Source organism: Zophobas morio, unplaced genomic scaffold (assembly GCF_036711695.1).
Source record: "Zophobas morio isolate AGI-343-1 ecotype UQ-CSIRO unplaced genomic scaffold, CSIRO_AGI_Zmor_V1 ptg000008l, whole genome shotgun sequence".
In the NCBI taxonomy this organism is placed as follows: domain Eukaryota; kingdom Metazoa; phylum Arthropoda; class Insecta; order Coleoptera; family Tenebrionidae; genus Zophobas; species Zophobas morio.
In genome coordinates this window covers 753,818-771,401 of record NW_026972113.1, presented here as the reverse complement: position 1 = coordinate 771,401, position 17,584 = coordinate 753,818, and the positions used below count along the sequence as shown (strand labels likewise).

Sequence of the window (17,584 nt, the reverse complement as noted above, 5' to 3'; positions counted from 1 at the left end):
GAAAAAGTTTGAAAGAATCTCAGGAGTCTCTGCTGTTTCGATTTTGAAAAAGTTTGAAAGAATGTCAGAGGCTTCTGGTGTTTTATTTTTAAAAAAGATCGAAAGCATCTCAAGGGCCTCCCTCGTATTATTTTTACAATGTTTTAAAAATTCTCAAGGGCCTCTGGTGTTCTGTTTGTGAAAAGGTTTAAAAGAGTCTCGAGGGTCTCTGGTGTTTCGATCCTGAAAAAGTTTAAAAGAATCTCAGAGGCCGCAATTATTTCATTTTTGAAAAAAATTAAAAGAATCTCAGAGGCCCCTCGTGTTTTATTGTTGAAAATGTTGGAAAGCATCTCAGGGGCCTCTGTTCCATTATTTTTAAAATGTTTCAAAAATTTTCAGTGGCCTCTGGTGTTCTGTTTGTGAAAAAGTTTAAAAGGGTCTCAAGGCCTCTGGTGTTTAGATCCTGAAAAAGTTTGAAAGAATCTTAGGGGCCTCTGCTATTTCGATTTTGAAAAAAAATGAAAAAATCTCAGAGGCCTTTGGTGTTTTATTTTTCTAAAAGTTCGAAAGCATCTCAGGGGCCTCCCTTGTATTATATATAAAATGTTTTAAAAATTCTCAAAGGCCTCTGGTGTTCTGTTTGTGAAAAAGTTTAAAAGAATCTCAGAGGCCACTAGTATGTTATTTTTGAAAAAAAAAAGAATCTCAGAGGTCTCCGGTGTTTTATTTTTGAAAAAGTTCGAAAGCATCTCAAGGGCCTCCCTCGTATTGTTTTTAAAATGTTTTAAAAATTCTCAAGGGCCTCTGGTGTTCTGTGTGTGAAAAGGTTTAAAAGAACCTCGAGGGCCTCTGGTGTTTCTATCCTGAAAATGTTTAAAAGAATCTCAGAGGCCTCAATTGTTTCGATTTTGAAAAAGTTTGAAAGAGTCTCAGGGGCCTCTTGTGTTTCATTTTTGAAAAAATTTAAAAGAATCTCAGAGGCCCCTAGTGTTTTATTGTTGAAAATTTTGGAAAGCATCTCAGGGGCCTCTGTTCCATTATTTTTAAAATGTTTCAAAAATTTTCAGTGGCCTCTGGTGTTCTGTTTGTGAAAAAGTTTAAAAGTGTCTCAAGGCCTCTGGTGTTTAGATCCTGAAAAAGTTTGAAAGAATCTCAGGAGTCTCTGCTGTTTCGATTTTGAAAATGTTTGAAAGAATCTCAGAGGCTTCTGGTGTTTTATTTTTAAAAAAGTTCGAAAGCATCTCAAGGGCCTCCCTCGTATTATTTTTAAAATGTTTTAAAAATTCTCAAGGGCCTCTGGTGTTCTGTTTGTGGAAAGGTTTAAAAGAACCTCGAGGGCCTCTGGTGTTTCCATCCTGAAAATGTTTAAAAAAATCTCAGAGGCCTCAATTGTTTCGATTTTGAAAAAGTTTAAAAGAATCTCAGGGCCCTCTAGTGTTTCATTTTTGAAAAAAATTAAAAGAATCTCAGAGGCCCCTGGTGTTTTATTGTTGAAAATGTTGGAAAGCATCTCAGGGGCCTCTGTTCCATTATTTTTAAAATGTTTCAAAAATTTTCACTGGCCTCTGGTATTCTGTTTGTGAAAAAGTTTAAAAGTGTCTCAAGGCCTCTGGTGTTTAGATCCTGGAAAAAGTTTGAAAGAATCTCAGGAGTCTCTGCTGTTTCGATTTTGAAAAACTTTGAAAGAATGTCAGAGGCTTCTGGTGTTTTATTTTTAAAAAAGATCGAAAGCATCTCAAGGGCCTCCCTCGTATTATTTTTACAATGTTTTAAAAATTCTCAAGGGCCTCTGGTGTTCTGTTTGTGAAAAGGTTTAAAAGAGTCTCGAGGGTCTCTGGTGTTTCGATCCTGAAAAAGTTTAAAAGAATCTCAGAGGCCGCAATTGTTTCATTTTTGAAAAAAATTAAAAGAATCTCAGAGGCCCCTCGTGTTTTATTGTTGAAAATGTTGGAAAGCATCTCAGGGGCCTCTGTTCCATTATTTTTAAAATGTTTCAAAAATTTTCAGTGGCCTCTGGTGTTCTGTTTGTGAAAAAGTTTAAAAGGGTCTCAAGGCCTCTGGTGTTTAGATCCTGAAAAAGTTTGAAAGAATCTTAGGGGCCTCTGCTATTTCGATTTTGAAAAAAAATGAAAAAATCTCAGAGGCCTTTGGTGTTTTATTTTTCTAAAAGTTCGAAAGCATCTCAGGGGCCTCCCTTGTATTATATATAAAATGTTTTAAAAATTCTCAAAGGCCTCTGGTGTTCTGTTTGTGAAAAAGTTTAAAAGAATCTCAGAGGCCACTAGTATGTTATTTTTGAAAAAAAAAAGAATCTCAGAGGTTTCCGGTGTTTTATTTTTGAAAAAGTTCGAAAGCATCTCAAGGGCCTCCCTCGTATTGTTTTTAAAATGTTTTAAAAATTCTCAAGGGCCTCTGGTGTTCTGTGTGTGAAAAGGTTTAAAAGAACCTCGAGGGCATCTGGTGTTTCTATCCAGAAAATGTTTAAAAGAATCTCAGAGGCCTCAATTGTTTCGATTTTGAAAAAGTTTGAAAGAGTCTCAGGGGCCTCTTGTGTTTCATTTTTGAAAAAATTTAAAAGAATCTCAGAGGCCCCTAGTGTTTTATTGTTGAAAATTTTGGAAAGCATCTCAGGGGCCTCTGTTCCATTATTTTTAAAATGTTTCAAAAATTTTCAGTGGCCTCTGGTGTTCTGTTTGTGAAAAAGTTTAAAAGTGTCTCAAGGCCTCTGGTGTTTAGATCCTGAAAAAGTTTGAAAGAATCTCAGGAGTCTCTGCTGTTTCGATTTTGAAAATGTTTGAAAGAATCTCAGAGGCTTCTGGTGTTTTATTTTTAAAAAAGTTCGAAAGCATCTCAAGGGCCTCCCTCGTATTATTTTTAAAATGTTTTAAAAATTCTCAAGGGCCTCTGGTGTTCTGTTTGTGGAAAGGTTTAAAAGAACCTCGAGGGCCTCTGGTGTTTCCATCCTGAAAATGTTTAAAAAAATCTCAGAGGCCTCAATTGTTTCGATTTTGAAAAAGTTTAAAAGAATCTCAGGGCCCTCTAGTGTTTCATTTTTGAAAAAAATTAAAAGAATCTCAGAGGCCCCTGGTGTTTTATTGTTGAAAATGTTGGAAAGCATCTCAGGGGCCTCTGTTCCATTATTTTTAAAATGTTTCAAAAATTTTCACTGGCCTCTGGTATTCTGTTTGTGAAAAAGTTTAAAAGTGTCTCAAGGCCTCTGGTGTTTAGATCCTGGAAAAAGTTTGAAAGAATCTCAGGAGTCTCTGCTGTTTCGATTTTGAAAAAGTTTGAAAAAATCTCAGAGGCTTCTGGTGTTTTATTTTCGAAAAAGTTCGAAAGCATCTCAAGGGCCTCCCTCGTATTATTTTTAAAATGTTTTAAAAATTCTCAAGGGCCTCTGGTGTTCTGTGTGTGAAAAGGTTTAAAAGAACCTCGAGGGCCTCTGGTGTTTCTATCCTGAAAAAGTTTAAAAGAATCTCAGAGGCCTCAATTGTTTCGATTTTGAAAAAGTTTGAAAGAATCTCAGGAGTCTCTGCTGTTTCGATTTTGAAGAAGTTTAAAAGAATCTCACAGGCCCCTGGTGTTTTATTGTTGAAAATTTTGGAAAGCGTCTCAGGGGCCTCTGTTCCATTATTTTTAAAATGTTTCAAAAATTTTCAGTGGCCTCTGGTGTTCTGTTTGTGAAAAAGTTTAAAAGGGTCTCAAGGGCTCTGGTGTTTAGATCCTGAAAAAGTTTGAAAGATTCTCAAGGGCCTCTGCTGTTTCGATTTTGAAAAATTTTGAAAGAATCTCAGAGGCTTCTGGTGTTTTATTTTTAAAAAAGTTCGAAAGCATCTCAAGGGCCTCCCTCGTATTATTTTTAAAATGTTTTAAAAATTCTCAAGGGCCTCTGGTGTTCTGTTTGTGGAAAGGTTTAAAAGAACCTCGAGGGCCTCTGGTGTTTCTATCCTGAAAATGTTTAAAAGAATCTCAGAGGCCTCAATTGTTTCGATTTTGAAAAAGTTTGAAAGAATCTCAGGGGCCTCTAGTGTTTCATTTTTGAAAAAAATTAAAAGAACCTCAGAGGCCCCTGGTGTTTTATTGTTGAAAATTTTGGAAAGCATCTCAGGGGCCTCTGTTCCATTATTTTTAAAATGTTTCAAAAATTTTCAGTGACATCTGGTGTTCTGTTTGTGAAAAAGTTTAAAAGGGTCTCAAGGCCTCTGGTGTTTAGATCCTGAAAAAGTTTGAAAGAATCTCAGGAGTCTCTGCTGTTTCGATTTTGAAAAAGTTTGAAAAAATCTCAGAGGCTTCTGGTGTTTTATTTTTAAAAAAGTTCGAAAGCATCTCAAGGGCCTCCCTCGTATTATTTTTAAAATGTTTTAAAAATTCTCAAGGGCCTCTGGTGTTCTGTGTGTGAAAAGGTTTAAAAGAACCTCGAGGGCATCTGGTGTTTCTATCCAGAAAATGTTTAAAAGAATCTCAGAGGCCTCAATTGTTTCGATTTTGAAAAAGTTTGAAAGAATCTCAGGGGCCTCTAGTGTTTCATTTTTTAAAAAATTAAAAGAATCTCAGAGGCCCCTGGTGTTTTATTGTTGAAAATTTTGGAAAGCGTCTCAGGGGCCTCTGTTCCATTATTTTTAAAATGTTTCAAAAATTTTCAGTGGCCTCTGGTGTTCTGTTTGTGAAAAAGTTTAAAAGTGTCTCAAGGCCTCTGGTGTTTAGATCCTGGAAAAAGTTTGAAAGAATCTCAGGAGTCTCTGCTGTTTCGATTTTGAAAAAGTTTGAAAAAATCTCAGAGGCTTCTGGTGTTTTATTTTTAAAAAATTTCGAAAGCATCTCAAGGGCCTCCCTCGTATTATTTTTAAAATGTTTTAAAAATTCTCAAGGGCCTCTGGTGTTCTGTGTGTGAAAAGGTTTAAAAGAACCTCGAGGGCCTCTGGTGTTTCTATCCTGAAAATGTTTAAAAGAATCTCAGAGGCCTCAATTGTTTCGATTTTGAAAAAGTTTGAAAGAATCTCAGGAGTCTCTGCTGTTTCGATTTTGAAAAAGTTTGAAAGAATCTCAGGGGCCTCTAGTGTTTCATTTTTGAAAAAAATTAAAAGAATCTCAGAGGCCCCTGGTGTTTTATTGTTGAAAATTTTGGAAAGCATCTCAGGGGCCTCTGTTCCATTATTTTTAAAATGTTTCAAAAATTTTCAGTGACATCTGGTGTTCTGTTTGTGAAAAAGTTTAAAAGTGTATCAAGGCTTCTGGTGTTTAGATCCTGAAAAAGTTTGAAAGAATCTCAGGAGTCTCTGTTATTTCGATTTTAAAAAAGTTTTAAAGAATCTCAGAGGCTTCTGGTGTTTTATTTTCGAAAAAGTTCGAAAGCATCTCAAGGGCCTCCCTCGTATTATTTTTAAAATGTTTTAAAAATTCTCAAGGGCCTCTGGTGTTCTGTGTGTGAAAAGGTTTAAAAGAACCTCGAGGGCCTCTGGTGTTTCTATCCTGAAAAAGTTTAAAAGAATCTCAGAGGCCTCAATTGTTTCGATTTTGAAAAAGTTCAAAAGAATCTCAGAGGCCCCTGGTGTTTTATTGTTGAAAATTTTGGAAAGCGTCTCAGGGGCCTCTGTTCCATTATTTTTAAAATGTTTCAAAAATTTTCAGTGGCCTCTGGTGTTCTGTTTGTGAAAAAGTTTAAAAGTGTCTCAAGGCCTCTGGTGTTTAGATCCTGAAAAAGTTTGAAAGAATCTCAGAAGTCTCTGCTGTTTCGATTTTGAAAAAGTTTGAAAGAATCTCAGAGGCTTCTGGTGTTTTATTTTTAAAAAAGTTCGAAAGCATCTCAAGAGCCTCCCTCGTATTATTTTTAAAATGTTTTAAAAATTCTCAAGGGCCTCTGGTGTTCTCTGTGTGAAAAGGTTTGAAAGAACCTCGAGGGCCTCTGGTGTTTCTATCCTGAAAATGTTTAAAAGAATCTCAGAGGCCTCAATTGTTTCGATTTTGAAAAAGTTTAAAAGAATCTCAGAGGCCCCTGGTGTTTTATTGTTGAAAATTTTGGAAAGCATCTCAGGGGCCTCTGTTCCATTATTTTTAAAATGTTTCAAAAATTTTCAGTGACCTCTGGTGTTCTGTTTGTGAAAAAGTTTAAAAGTATCTCAAAGCCTCTGGTGTTTAGATCCTGAAAAAGTTTGAAAGATTCTCAAGGACCCCTGCTGTTTCGATTTTCAAAAATTTAAAAGAATCTCAGAGCCCCTAGAATTTTGTTTTTGAAAAAGTTAAAACAGTATGTCAGGGTCTTAGAAGCCCCTGCTATTTTATTTTTAAAACGTTATTTTTTTTTTATTTTGAAAGCTCACTTAATCAAGATAAGATATTTTACAAAGTACTCATATTACGTGAAAGCAAAGTAAAAACTATTAATAAAAAACTGTTGGATAGGAGCATAATAACCCTGTTATTAAATTATTAAACTAAAGCTTATTTAAAGATAAATTGTTCGAGTTATCGGTACGACAAAAAATCAAAGAAACGACTGACGTATAAGTTGGAGCATAAAAAGGATAAAACTAAATCAAGGATAATCTTTGATTGCAAATCTAAACGTTTTTTTTAACGTTGCACAGGAATGCGTGTTTTTCCATCACTTGACTGACAGTTGGCTAACTTTGACGCAAGTAAATGTGAATTAAGCAAAAAATAGGGATTATTATCATCCTGATAACAGTTACAATGCATTTCTTCCGACTTTGTGGATTAAAATTATTACCTTTTATCAAATTTTCTCTGGATCATTGACATTACTTAATATAACAATAAAACGTACGAAGTAATTTATAGAAATGAAAAAATTTCACATTACATTATTATTATTTATAAATTTGACGTTAAAAACCGCAATTAAATCGTTCAAGTTCAAACAATAAAAATTTATGGCTAGCGCATTGACACTTGTGATAATACTAATGAACTTGTTTTTGCTGTCAAATTAATTATTTTGCATTTTGTAAACCAATTTATTTATTATTATAAATAATTTCATTGGTTTTATAACTCTGAATCAACCCAAACATACTGACTCCAATTCAACTGTTATGTTTAACGTACCGTGAAAAATCTATTTAAGAATGTAGAGCTTGAAATTAAGTGGGATAGTAAAAAATAATTTTATTGTAAAGTACAAACAAGCAATCAAGAATAAGCAAATATTGAACATACACTAAAAAATGTAGTGTAATACAAAAGAAAATTGTAAAATTAGTTGAAAGGATTTCCCTCTTACAATAATTCTCCAACCTCCAACGCATGTGGAAACCACTTGTTGAGTCGCTAAATTTAGAGCAGACAGATCTGCAACAACCGGATTAAAATTGAGTTTTATTGTGATGACGCCGAATTTTACAGCACGTGTGTCATCTTTTTGTTTGTCTTAACAACTTTTTTTCTTTGTAAAATTGATTTTTTCATTGTCAAGGTGTATGCAGTTTTTGAATTCAACTTAAAAAATTTCTGCGAAATGTCGACTTGTTATCGATTATCTTAGAAAATACGATGCGATTTCTCGTAATTCTGAGAATCGTTGATTATTGTCACGTATAAGAATAAAAATTAATCTATTGATTATTATCAGAAAGATCTGGAATAAATTTGTTCAAACATTTTCGGGGAAGTGTAAAATTCAGTGTCACTACGACAATTAACTATTACAAATGTCATAAAATTGCCCACTTGGTTTCCGGAAGTTGGTGACGTATTAGAAAAATGACTACCAGCATAATCATGACGAATTTTAATAAAAACATCGTGGGTAAACGACTGGGTCATCGATCTTATGAATGTGGATGTAGTGATTAATAATACATCAGATGTTTTTCAATGGGATATTTTTTACGTTGCTATTAAATTCGCTCGAGTAGTGTGAAACTAAGTAAAAGCAAGTATTAGTTATGAATTAAGAATTTTGTAAGGGTATAACGTGCAAGTTCCACTAGTATTAAGGTGATTATGACGATAAAACTGTGGCACGTTTTTTTTATGACTTAATAATATTACGGGTGTCCCTGCACTACTTTAATTTATAATCTAAAGACATATCACGCACAATCATTAAAAAATATAACACTAAACTTCCTAGGATGTGTACACTGTACACAACCTAGTTAAGGAGATTTGCAAAATCTTCGAGGATTAACTAAGATCAATATTAAATAATTGTATTTTTATTTCAACAAAAATATAAATCCATGGTTGTAAAAAATAAAAAACCAAACACGCATTCAATTTCTGACTTAGATATTTTAAATCTTCCGAGATACGCAGTCATTTTGGAAAATCCTTCATTGGTCGGGTTTTACAAACGATTTTATTAGCTAAAATTAAAGTATGACATTATAATATACTTAAAATTAATCGATATAATAAAAAGCATTGTTTTATGTGTGTCTTTTACGTCAGTCCACTTAAAATCAGCAATGTCGATAAAGCTTGAAATTGAATCGGAAGATATTTATAACTTTTGGTCATAAAAATAAAGGAATAAATGATGTTTGGAACTGTATAAACAACAATGGATAATTAGCGATTTCGTGATATTTGGCAAAATGTAACTTTTCTCAAGTGCACTTTATGGCGATTGCGTCTGTTTTTCGGTTATTGCTCTTTATAGTCCTAAAAGTCTCACTCAAGGTCAATTAAGGCCATTATTTGAAAAATAATGTTGGTTTAAATCGTTTTTCTTGTTCTTCTTTCCATTATTCTTCCTGATCTGGCCTGACCTGACCTATTTTAGTTCTACAGATTTATTTTTAAGATGTTATAGAACTTTGTAAAACTTGACCAGATTTGTATTTTCCTGAGCACTTTAAAAAATTAGCAAAAACAGATTTCTTTGTTGCTTTTGACTTGTAGAATTTATATTTGGTTCTACATCTTCGAAAACTCCAATAATTTTTCCATTACCGAAAATTTCGGAAATCTTGGTCTGGGACTATCAACAGGCTATGTTTTTCGAATCAGTTCGTCGAGATTTATATTGCAGAATTTTTGTGGATGTTTAGGCCACTTCTAGGTCAAATTTTCAATAATATTTTTAACATTCCGAACCATTGGAGTTATCGAATAAATCAAAGCGGCAATGACTTCTGCTGCCCAAAAACTACAAGAAAATGAATTTAGTGAAATTTCGAAAATTTTGTTGAAAATTGATCCAAAGATTGGTGGCATTTTGCACGTTTTTGTATATTTCAAAGGACGATTCTGGAAGGACCGTTGGAGTTATCGAAGGAATGAAAGCGGCAATGACTTCTGGGGCCCGAAATCTTCAACAAAATGGATTTAGTGAAATTTCGAAAATTTTGTTGAAAATTGGTCCAAAAATTGGTGGTATTTTGCACATTTTTGTATATTTCAAAGGACGATTCTGGAAGAACCATTGGAGTTATCGAAGAAATGAAAGCGGCAATGACTTCTGTGGCCCGAAAACTACAAGAAAATGTATTTAGTGAAATTTCGAAAATTTTGTTGAAAATTGGTCCAAAAATTGGTGGTATTTTGCACATTATTATAAATTTCAAAGGACGATTCTGGAAGAACCATTGGAGTTATCGAAGAAATGAAAGCGGCAATGACTTCTGCGGCCCGAAAACTACAAGAAAATGTGTTCAGTGAAATTTCGAAAATTTTGTTGAAAATTAGTCCAAAAATTGGTGGTATTTTACACATTTTTGTATATTTCAAAGGACGATTCTGGAAGAATCGTTGGAGATATCGAAGAAATGAAAGCGGATATGACTTCTGGGGCCGGAAATCTACAAGAAAATGTATTTAGTGAAATTTCGAAAATTTTGTTGAAAATTGGTCCAAGAATTGGTGGTATTTTGCACAATTTTGTATATTTCAAAGGACGATTCTGGAAGAACCGTTGGAGTTATCGAAGAAATGAAAGCAGCAATGACTTCTGGGGCCCGAAATCTACAAGAAAATGTATTTAGTGAAATTTCGAAAATTTTGTTGAAAATTGGTTCCAAAATTGGTGGTATTTTGCACATTTTTGTATATTTCAAAGGACGATTCTGGAAGAACCATTGGAGTTATCGAAGAAATGAAAGCGGCAATGACTTCTGCGGCCCGAAAACTACAAGAAAATGTATTTAGTGAAATTTCGAAAATTTTGTTGAAAATTAGTCCAAAAATTGGTGGTATTTTACACATTTTTGTATATTTCAAAGGACGATTCTGGAAGAATCGTTGGAGATATCGAAGAAATGAAAGCGGATATGACTTCTGGGGCCGGAAATCTACAAGAAAATGTATTTAGTGAAATTTCGAAAATTTTGTTGAAAATTGGTCCAAGAATTGGTGGCATTTTGCACAATTTTGTATATTTCAAAGGACGATTCTGGAAGAACCGTTGGAGTTATCGAAGAAATAAAAGCGGCAATGACTTCTGGGGCCCGAAATCTTCAAGAAAATGTTTTTAGTGAAATTTCGAAAATTTTGTTGAAAATTGGTCCAAAAATTGGTGGTATTTTGCACATTTTTGTATATTTCAAAGGACGATTCTGGAAGAACCATTGGAGTTATCGAAGAAATGAAAGCGGCAATGACTTCTGTGGCCCGAAAACTACAAGAAAATGTATTTAGTGAAATTTCGAAAATTTTGTTGAAAATTGGTCCAAAAATTGGTGGTATTTTGCACATTATTATAAATTTCAAAGGACGATTCTGGAAGAACCATTGGAGTTATCGAAGAAATGAAAGCGGCAATGACTTCTGCGGCCCGAAAACTACAAGAAAATGTGTTCAGTGAAATTTCGAAAATTTTGTTGAAAATTAGTCCAAAAATTGGTGGTATTTTACACATTTTTGTATATTTCAAAGGACGATTCTGGAAGAACCGTTGGAGATATCGAAGAAATGAAAGCGGATATGACTTCTGGGGCCGGAAATCTACAAGAAAATGTATTTAGTGAAATTTCGAAAATTTTGTTGAAAATTGGTCCAAGAATTGGTGAGATTTTGCAGATTTTTGTATATTTCAAAGGACGATTCTCGAAGAACCGTTAGAGATATCGAAGAAATGAAAGCGGATATGACTTTTGGGGCCCGAAAACTACAAGAAAATGTATTTAGTGAAATTTCGAAAATTTTGTTGAAAATTGGTCCAATAATTGGCGGCATTTTGTACAATTTTGTATATTTCGAAGGACGATTCTGGAAGAACCGTTGGAGTTATCGAAGAAATGAAAACGGCAATGACTTCTGGGGCCCGAAATCTACAAGAAAATGTATTTAGTGAAATTTCGAAAATTTTGTTGAAAATTGGTCCAAAAATTGGTGGTATTTTGCACATTTTTGTATATTTCAAAGGACGATTCTGGAAAAACCGTTGGAGATATCGAAGAAATGAAAGCGGATACGACTTCTTGAGCCCGAAATCTACAAGAAAATGTATTTAGTGAAACTTCGAAAATTTTGTTGAAAATTGGTCCAAAAATTGATGGTATTTTGCACATTTTTGTATATTTCAAAGGACGATTCTGGAAGAACCGTTGGAGATATCGAAGAAATGAAAGCGGATATGACTTCTGGGGTCCGAAATCTACAAGAAAATATATTTAGTGAAATTTCGAAAATTTTGTTGAAAATTGGCCCAAAAATTGGTGGTATTTTGCACATTTTTGTATATTTCAAAGGACGATTCGGGAAGAACCATTGGAGTTATCGAAGAAATGAAAGCGGCAATGACTTCGGCGGCCCGAAAACTACAAGAAAATGTATTTAGTGAAATTTCGAAAATTTTGTTGAAAATTGGTCCAAAAATTGGTGGTATTTTGCACATTTTTGTATATTTCGAAGGCCGATTCTGGAAGAACTATTGGAGTTATCGAAGAAATGAAAGCGGATATGACATCTGGGGCCCGAAATCTACAAAAAAATGTATTTGGTGAAATTTCGAAAATTTTGTTGAAAATTGGTTCAAAAATTGGTGGTATTTTGCACATTTTTGTATATTTCAAAGGACGATTCTGGAAGAACCGTTGGAGATATCGAAGAAATGAAAACGGATATGACTTCTACGGCCCGAAAACTACAAGAAAATGTATTTAGTGAAATTTCGAAAATTTCGTTGAAAATTGGTCGAAAATTTTGCATATTTTTATATATTTCAAAGGACGATAGAGTTCTCAAGATTTGAGGATTCTGATGTTCTGTAAATTTGAGGATTATGGTGTTCTGAGGATTTGAGGAATCTGGTGTTCTAAGAATTTGAGGATTCTAGAGTTCTCAGGATTTGAGGACTATGTGTTCTGAAGATTTGAGGTTTCTGGAATTCCGAGGATATGAGGATTCTAGAGTTCTCAAGATTTGAGGATTCTGGTTTTCTTAGTATGAGGCTTCTAGTGTTCTGAGGATTTGGGGATTCTGGTGGTCCGAGAATGTGAGGATTCTGGTGTTCTGAGGATTTGAGGATTCTGGTATTCTGAGGAGTTGGGGATTATGATTTTCTGAAGATTTGAGGATTCTGGTGTCCTCAAGATTTGAGAATTCTGGTGATCTGAGGATTTGAGGATTCTAGTGTTCTGAGGATTTGAGGATTATGGTGTTCTGATTATTATTTGAGGACTAGAATTTATTTTTATTCTAGAATTGAAATCATTTTTCCATCATCGTCAATAGGAAATCGAGCCCTTTCTTATATCTTGGTTAGGAACTCTCAACAGACTCAAGCTCAATTTTTTTAAATAAAATTTTTGACCTTTTTCGAGCACTTAGCAAACGAGTTTTTTTGTTGATTTTAATTTGGTGAAGTTATTTTCGGTTTCATTTCTTCAAAAATTGCAATAATTTTTCCAGAATCGCCAAAGTGAAAGATGTGCATTTTTGATATAAGTATGTATGTATTTTAAAAATTTCATTTTGAAACCAAATATTTTTCGAAAATCTTGATTTGTGACAGTCAAATGGCCGTATTTTTCGAATTAGCTCGTCGAGATCTATATCCTAGAATGTTTTGTGGATTCTTAGGTGAATTTGCCAAAAAATCAATCTTTGACCCTTTATGAAATTTTTGATCTTTTTCCGAAAACTTTCAAAAAATACCTATTTTTGTGGTTAATTTTGAATTGAAGAAATTATTTTCGACCTCATTTTTTCTAATATATATTCCTTGCTTTTTTGGCAAAATGGTCAAATTGATATATGACCATTTCTCAGATATTTTAAAAATTTTATTTGAAACCGAATTTTGGAAAAACTTGATTTGGAACCATCGAAAGGACATTTTGTATTTTTTAAATCCTAAAGGACTTTGAAGAACTGCTGATCCTACCTGACTTGACTTACTTAACCCAACTTCATCTGACATGTCGTATGATTGTCACATGAGCACAACCCAGCGAAATTATACTGTTGAACAAATCAAATATGGGTGTATTCTTCCGCTTGCCTTTTTTGAATCGAAACGCTCATTAAAACTAATATGCAACGCTATGAATCTCAGTTATCGCAAATTCCATGTGTGGGTGAACAAAATTCCTCTCTTTCAACACCGCCGCTGCGAAAACAATGAATATAATATTTGCCGAGAAATTAAAACGTTCGAGCTTTGTTAACAAAAGCCCGTCGATTGTGCATGTCTTAACCGAATGCCATCAACCTTTAGATAATGTCACAAACATCGTGAAAGCCCACGCATACATTCAACAGGTATATTATGCAGACATTTACACGTTGCTAATGGGAAAATGGCGACAAATTGTTGCAGCAATTTGTCCGACAAGCGTCCTTTCAGCACACGTGAGAAGCTACAAAGTCTCTTTGTCACTTTCGGGGGAAACGAACGCAAACTATTTTATAAATATGCCAGTTGGAAACGAAATATGAGATGAATTATTGCATAGTGACGAAGCGAAAACTGGTATTTTTACCACGAGGACTCGTACCTGAAGTCTAGACACTGCAAGCTAATATGATAATTTTGCTGATGAAATTCTGCCGGTTTGCAGCGTTTTCGACTTGATTTTGATTTATTGGTTTCAGACGATGCGATGGAGAAAAAGTCGACGGGACTACCTCACTGGGTTTGATTTTGTTATGCAAATCGTGTATTGGTGGAAGGGGAAGTTATTGATCCTGACCTTGAGGGTTAAGGCTGGTGAGAGAAGAAACCACTTTGGATATGCATGCAAATGGTATGAGATAATCAGATACAAAACGGAGATAAAAATAATCGACTTGTAACACAACTTATTTCGCGGATTAAATCGATATGTAACATTTACAGAAATCTCGGCTCTTATTGGTCAGTGGTCAGTTTTGAGGTTATGCACGTCACACGCAGTCTGGCGTAGCGCGTACACCGAACACATAATTACAGTTACGCAAGTAAAATTATGAATGTTATCTACCATACATCGTGCTATCTAACATACTTTTCCACTGTACATAAGAATACTTTCTGTTTAATATAAACATCCACTCTGTAGATAATCTCGCTTTTATCATCAACCTTTAATTATACCATTGTCACTTAGCGGGTTATAAAAACTACCAACAGTACCATTCAGGTTTCCCAGAATTTCAACCGCCGACTTTGCTTTTAGAATGTTAAAACTTTACGATATTTGTTAAGCATTATAAATATATTTACCAGGGTGTGGTGGTTTCAGACGCTATTTTCACGGTATTTTTAACATTTCCGGAAAAGATCTGGTGGTTTATAGTTATCTCGAATGGGGGAAATTCTTCGGTAAAACCTGGCTATTAATTGGATATCAGATGTGAAATTTGTTACCGCGTATTAGATAAATCGTTCCACAAATCAAGTGGTTGGACGTGACGAAAGTGTCAATGTTCAGTGTTTACGAGGAAATTGTTGGTAACGTTTCCACACAATCGGGGACAAGTGGGGTCGTCAGGGAAAAACCAAATGGCGCAAATTTTGGGTTTTGCATTTTTGTGGTTCAAATTAACCTCAGAATAGGGAGAAGCAGCTTAAGTAAATCGAATTTCAAAAATTTGTTCCTGCTAAAATTGTTGATAATACTTATATTAAATTTTATTTCTCTTTTTAGATTTTTACGATACTTAAGTCTAAAATAATCTCAGTCATCGTGATAATAGATGAACACAGTTGTCGACATTTATTGTGGTGGTACATTATTTAATGTAGCCAGATTTCATTAGAAAATCGTGTTTCGAGAATTTTCGAAAATTACCTAAAGAAGTTTTTTGGCTGATTTTGATTTACAGAAGTTTCGTCTTCGAAAATTCCAATCATTTTTGGAATATTTAAAAAAATGCGTCGAAATCTATTCCTCAGAATTTTCTATGAATTTTTAGGCAACTTCTTCAAAAGTTCAATTTTTTAATGATTATTCTTGACCGTCCGAATCCTTTTGAAAATTACCAAAAGAGATTTTTTGTTGATTTCGACTTGCGGAATTTCTTTTCGGTTTCATTTATTTGAAAATTGAATTGTGAGTCGCAAAAGTCAATTTTTTTTAATGAAATTTTTGACCTTCTTCCAAGCAGTTTCGAAAATTATCTAAAGAAGTTTTTTGGCTAATTTTGAGTTGCAGAAATTATTTTCGGCTTCATTTTTTCAAATATTACAGGCATTTTTCCAGAAGCGCCAAAGTGAAATATCACTATTTTTGGAATATTTTAAAAATTTGATTTTGAAACCGAATATTTTGAAAAATGTGGTTTGGGAAATGTTTTTTGAATCAGTTAATTGAAATCTATATTCGAGAATTTTTTGTGAATTTTAGGAACTTCTCCAATTCAAACCATTTTGCAGAATCGCCAAAATTAAATTTACAAAAAAAACATTTTTTTTATTCAAATTGTTGACGTTTTTCCAAGCAGTTTCGAAAATTTTCTAAACAAGTTTTTTTGTTGAATTCGATTTGTAGAAGTTATTTTCCGCTTCATTTTTTCAAAAATTCCAACTATATTTTCAGAATCGCCAAAATGACATATGACCATTTTTGGAGTATTTTAAAAATTCGATTTTGAAACCGAATTTTCGTAAATCTTGGCCTGAAAACATGAAAAGGCCATGTTTTTGAACCTATTTCTAGAAATCTATATCCCAGTATTTTTTCTTTTGCTTTTTAGTCAAATTTCCTAAAAGCTCGATTTTTCGATCTCCCAATTACGAAATTTTTGAACTTTTTCCGAGCACTTTGGAAAATTATCAAAAGAGATTTTTTTGTTGTTTTCGTCTCCTAGAATTCATTTTTGGCTTCACATCTGTGTACATTCCAACCATTTCTCCAGAATCGTCAAAATCAAATTGGGACATTTTTGGGAAATTTTCAAAATTTGATATAGAAACCGAATAAATATTTCCAAAATCTTGGCCTGGGACTATCAACAGGCTGTTTTTCGAATTAGTTCGTTCGAAATCCATATCCCAGATTTTTTGTGGATTTTTAGGCAAATTCGCCAAAAAATCGAATTTCCTAAACCCCTTATGAAATTTGGGAACTTTTTTCGAGAACTTTCGGAAATTACTGAAAGAGATTTTTTGGCCAATTTTGAGGTGCAGAAGTTATTTTCGGCTTCATTTTTTCAAATATTACAGGCATTTTTCCAAAAGCGCCAAAGTGAAATATCACTATTTTTGGAATATTTTAAAAATTTGACTTTGAAACCGAATATTTTGAAGATCGTGGTCTGGGAAATGTTTTTCGAATCAGTTCGTCGAAATCTATATTCGAGAATTTTTTTGTGAATTTTTAGGAACTTCTCCAATTCAAACCATTTTGCAGAATCGCCAAAATTAAATTAACAAAAAAAAAACAATTTTTTAATGATTTTTTTTTCCTTCTTCCAAGCAGTTTTGAAAATTATCGAAAGAAGTTGTTTTGTTGATTTCGATTTACAGAAGTTATTTTTCGCTTCATTTCTTAAAAAATTTCAACCATTTTTCCAGAATCGCCAAAGTGATATATTTGACCATTTTTGGAATATTTTAAAAATTCGATTTTGAAACCCAATTTTCGTAAATCTTGGTCTGGAAACATGAAAAGGCCATGTTTTTGAACCTATTTCTTGAAATCTATATCCCAATATTTTTTCTTTTGCTTTTTAGTCAAATTTCCTAAAAGCTCGATTTTTCGATCTCGCACTTACCAAAATTTTTGAACATTTTCCGAGTACTTTGGAAAATTATCAAATGAGATTTTTTTGTTGTTTCCGACTTCTAGAATTTATTTTTGGTTTCACATCTGCGAAAATTCCAACCATTTCTCCAGAATCGCCAAAATCAAATTGAGCCATTTTTGGGAAATTTTCAAAATTTGATATAGAAACCGAATAAATATTTCCAAAATCTTGGCCTGGGACTATCAACAGGCTGTTTTTCGAATTAGTTCGTTCGAAATCCATATCCCAGATTTTTTGTGGATTTTTAGGCAAATTCGCCAAAAAATCGAATTTTCAAAACCCCTTATGAAAACTTTTGGACCTTTTTCTGAGAACTTTCGGAAATTACCGAAAGAAATTTTGTCGCTAATTTTGAGTTTCAGAAGTTATTTTCGGCTTCATTTTTCCAAATATTCCAGAAGAGTCAAAGTGGAATATCACCATTTGTGGAATATTTTAAAAATTTGATTTTGTAACCGAATATTTTGAA

The 17,584-nt window shown here is 33.5% G+C and overlaps 1 long non-coding RNA gene across 1 annotated transcript in view; it reads left to right on the top strand.

The window, feature by feature from the left end:
- LOC135124978 (uncharacterized) overlaps window positions 1–14,305 on the top strand; it is a 37,132-nt gene extending 22,827 nt beyond the window's left edge. The window contains exons 2-3 of the long non-coding RNA XR_010279856.1: window positions 13,981–14,132; window positions 14,225–14,305. This is a non-coding gene — a long non-coding RNA (uncharacterized LOC135124978). The remainder of the gene's footprint in view (window positions 1–13,980; window positions 14,133–14,224) is intronic.
- The last annotated feature ends 3,279 nt before the right edge of the window (window positions 14,306–17,584 follow it).